Genomic DNA, 4,326 nt, shown 5'->3' with positions numbered 1-4,326 from the left:
TGCTTCTTCCGCAGCCCTCTTTAAGAGTAGCACTCAGCTGAAGAGTTGAAGAGCTGCAAAGAGATTTTGGGGGTGGAATTGTGGCCTTAGCGTGCCAGCCTCTAATTTTCACTTTAATGGTAGTCTTGTATAAGTCTATATAACTGAGTTCGCATTGATTCAGTTAATCCGTCTGCACAAATGTCTGTCTGAAAGGCCTCTCCAAATCAGCTGTCTCTCTCCAGCCTCCAAATTCTCCCTCTCAGAGCCAGTGCAGGAAGATACTTGCATTATAGCAACTTTTTTTTCTGACCTGCACTCTATAAAAGTTGCTCTGTTTGCACACACTGCTGTCTGGTCTGTCTGTTTATGATATATATGTGCCTCTGTGCCGGTACCCGTCTGTATAAATGCTTTTGCTAATCTGAGACTTGTCTCAATGCCAGAAGGCTGTATCCCCACGTCACTCACACACTTCAGTTTACTTCCCTTCACAAACATCATACTAATATTCTGTAAGGCTCATTCTGGCATGCTTGTAGGCCTGCAATTACCAGTTTATTTTTCTCCTTAAAATGTGTTTCCAGCCATGTTTTGCCTGTTGAAGCTATTGTTTGAGTAACACCCATGTGTCCTAGGTAAGGCCCCACTGAGTTAACACAGTTTACACAGCAAACGAGCCCCTGCCTTGAAAAGTTTAATACAAACCATGTTCCTTTTAATCAGCAGACATGATGGACTGCTGTGCCAGGCTTAGTTCCCTCTGAAACTGTTGGTCCCTGATTTATCCTCTATTCCATCCTGTAAATTGCAGAAGGAAGGTCTAGATAGGCGAGATAGCTGAACAAGGAGAAGATGGAGGGTAAGGAGAAAAAGTGAAGACAAGGCCAGTGAGGATGATGAAATAGTTTCTATATGAGAAATAACTAAGTAGACTAGAACTATTCAGCATAGGAAGCTAAAAAAAAAAAGAATTGGAGGATATGACAGAGGCTTATACAATTCTGGGTATGGTGAATGGAAATAGGGGTAGATATTTGCCTCTTCCAGCACTGGAGCTAATGGTGACCTAGTAAGTGGTAAGTAGGTGTTCAAACAAATAAAGTAGGTAATTTGTCACACAACAGGTAGCTACCTTGCTGATTTACTTGCTGCAGAATCCTGCAGATGTTAATAATTTATATGGACTCAAAGTATGAATGGGCAATTTAATGGAATAAGAAGGAATTGCACGTTATTAAATGCAGAGCCGCTGCCTCTTGCACAGTGCATATGCAAGCTACAACTTGCTGGTAGGTTGCGAAGTATTTGCAAAATTCTCGCTGCTGGCTTTCTCAGTTCTTATTCCCTAGATACCCATTTCTGGCTGCATTCTACCGAGGATGTGGAGTTCGATGGTACTTGCTCTGACTTGGTAAACTTTGCGTTTCTGTTTGGCACAGTCTTTAACAGATGGTCTAGCATGGTAGCTGCTGGAGACCACTGCATCACAGTATAACTTGCCAAGCCTGCTCCTTTTCCCCATGTGAACATGCATTGGCTGCTGCTATCTCTTCCACAAAGCTGCAGTATATTTTTCCTGTAGACAAGAGTTGTTCTTCCTCAGGGTAGCTAGACAGGATAGGTATATGGAGTATATTTGTATGTATATGGAAATACCAATATATTATTGCATAAGTGACGATAATTTTGGCAATGGATGGCTAATAATTGCAGGTGGATTAAGGGCATAGGAGGCCAAACTCAGGAGAGCTGTGTGAGAGATTTGTTTCACATCCTGGCCCCTATAGAACTATGGATCTGATGCAGGGGAGTAGGTGCTGATGTAATTCCTGGGACAAGAAACCAAAAGTCTGGATGTGCACATGAAGGGAGTGACCATTTCAACTGACATAGGTGTGTTGTAGGTTCCTGCACCCTCTCGTGCTCCTCTCCAGCAGGTCCCAGCAGCCCAGGACGCTCAGAGGGGTCAGTCCTGAAGCGGTACAGAAGGGGTTGTGCTTGCAGCGGGTGTTACCTGGTGCTCCAGAGCCACCATCCTAGGATTTACGTGTCTGAACTGAGACATGGGGGCCTGTCTGAAAAGGGCAGGCGTGGAACAGCTAAACAGGCACTGTGGAGAAGCAAGTGGAAAGGTCTTCATCCTGGGAGAGCACTGGGAGATGGCAAAGCACAGGCAGGCACTGCTTGAAGTGATCAACGCTGAGCTCATGTCTGATGCTGGCTGATTTTTGTTTTGTTTTTTTTAGCATCCAGGCACCAGCATTTGCCGATGTTTAGACTTTGGCATTAATTTCTGAAGCTCTCAACCTACAATTGCAGCCCCTGCTCATGTGGCATGCAGAGCAAGGTGTGCTGTGGGTGCCATTGACCTTGTGCAATCTATCTGCACTTCCAGCTGGAGTGGAAGAGAAGTTTCCCCCCAGTTCTGCAGGAGACCATAGCATAGAGGTGTGTTCTGACACATGAACCTGCCCTGCTCATAGCTAGAAAGAACCTAGGAAAAGCTGCAGGAACATGTTATGTGTCACCACAGAAATTGTTTATATATCTGTACCATGCATTTGAAGCGTTCTTTGCATGCCATGTATCTCTTCCTATTTTGAGACCCGGTGGGTAAGTGTGAGCAACAGTACCTGCAAAGACAGTGTAATCATCACAGCTGTCAGCAGAGCAACATTAATGTGTTGTGAAGGCGGTTAATAGGTTTTGACAGTATCATTGCATTTCACATTTAATCAGATTATACATCTGTTAGAAATGGTGCGCTCCTAACATCTGCAGTCAGAATCCACGATCTGCATCCAGATCATGGGTTTGGCACAAGCGTGCAGCAGGGTCCGTGGCAGGGTAAGGCCATTGGGGTGTTCCCTCGCCCGCCTCGTGTGCAAGCACGGAAAGCACCTCTCGTTGCGGTGAGCTCCCGTGGTGCCCAAGTGTTGCAGGAGGAGCACACGAGGGCTGTTGCGTCTCGTCGCGGTGAGCTCCCGTGGTGCCCGGGTGTTGCAGGAGGGCACGCGAGGGCTGTTGCATCTCGTGGTGAGCTCCCGTGGTGCCCGGGTGTTGCAGGAGGGCACACGAGGGCTGTTGCGTCTCGTGGTGAGCTCCCGTAGTGCCCGGGTGTTGCAGGAGGAGCACACGAGGGCTGTTGCATCTCCTTGCAGTGAGCTCCCATGGTGCCCAGGCGTTGCAGGAGGAGCACGCGAGGGCTGCTGCAATGGAGCAGATTGCTGCACGGATGCGCCCGGCGCGCTCCCGCGGCTGCTCCCGGCTCCCTGAGAGGCTCCTGCTGCTTTGGCTTCCCTCGAGTCGCTTAAAGAAGCAGCATCTTGGCTTACCCAAGAGCCTGGCTGACCCTTCTGCTCTTTCTCTCTGCTTTGGGTTTATAGTGATTTCCTATGCCGTAGGGCTGCCGAGGATGGCGATAGCCTCGAGTACTACAGCGGGGAGGACTTATCAGCACAGTAAAAATACAAAAGTTAAAATGATTTGAAGATAACTATTGTACATACTTGAGCAGGCTTTTTACTATATGGGAGTTGCTGCCTCAAAATTTGTGGAACTTAGCTGATGTATTTCAGCTAAAGACTTTCCCAACATGTCATCTCAGTAATAACACACATCGTGCTTTGAAGTATTTCTAAGCAAAGCCTTATAAATACTGTTTACATCGCTAGTGGTTTCTTTTTTGCTTTGACTCAGTTGTCAGTGCATTCCTCAAGTAGAGAGAACCGGAGCGTAGTATTATGATTACACATTGCCCAAGACTTTTCAAAGAAACTTCAGGAGAATATCTTCTTTCTTTGGTATATACAGCATGAAGGACTTCCTTCGAATGCCATCAGGAATTAATTCTTGTGCTCTGCAGATGTGGTGTGGCAGCTGCCCATGAAGTTCTCCTTCCCGGGAGCGAGCAAGCAGAGGGAACAGAGAGCTGAATTTCCTTGCTATCCCTGTCGCACAGAACGAGGGAGATGCTCAGGGCCACGTTGTCTTCACAGAGACACACCTCATGAGTTAAAAACAGACTTAGAGTGTGTGCCAGGCAGCAAGGAAACATTTGCGGGGTGAGAGGGTAGATTAGGTGTGAGCCTTGACCAGGTGCTCCGTAGTTAGCAGGTAACATGACGACCTGCGAAGTTGTCCCTGTTGTTCCACAAGTGTTAGTTCTCTGCCACCGGGGACAGCCCCAGGGAATTTGAGAACAAGAGCCTGCAAGGGATCTGCAGCTTGCATGGAGAAAGCGAGGTTTTCTGGTTTCTCTTCACTCATTTCTTCCTTATGTCAGCAGCCTCATGATATGCAGGGGCTTAAGCAATCTCACACTTGTTCTGGAAGGCCAGGTCC

The sequence above is a fragment of the Tinamus guttatus genome, unplaced genomic scaffold (assembly GCF_059628265.1).
Source record: "Tinamus guttatus ecotype Peru unplaced genomic scaffold, ASM5962826v1 Tinamus_guttatus_pri_ptg000423l, whole genome shotgun sequence".
NCBI lineage: Eukaryota > Metazoa > Chordata > Aves > Tinamiformes > Tinamidae > Tinamus > Tinamus guttatus.
This window is presented reverse-complemented; position numbering follows the sequence as displayed.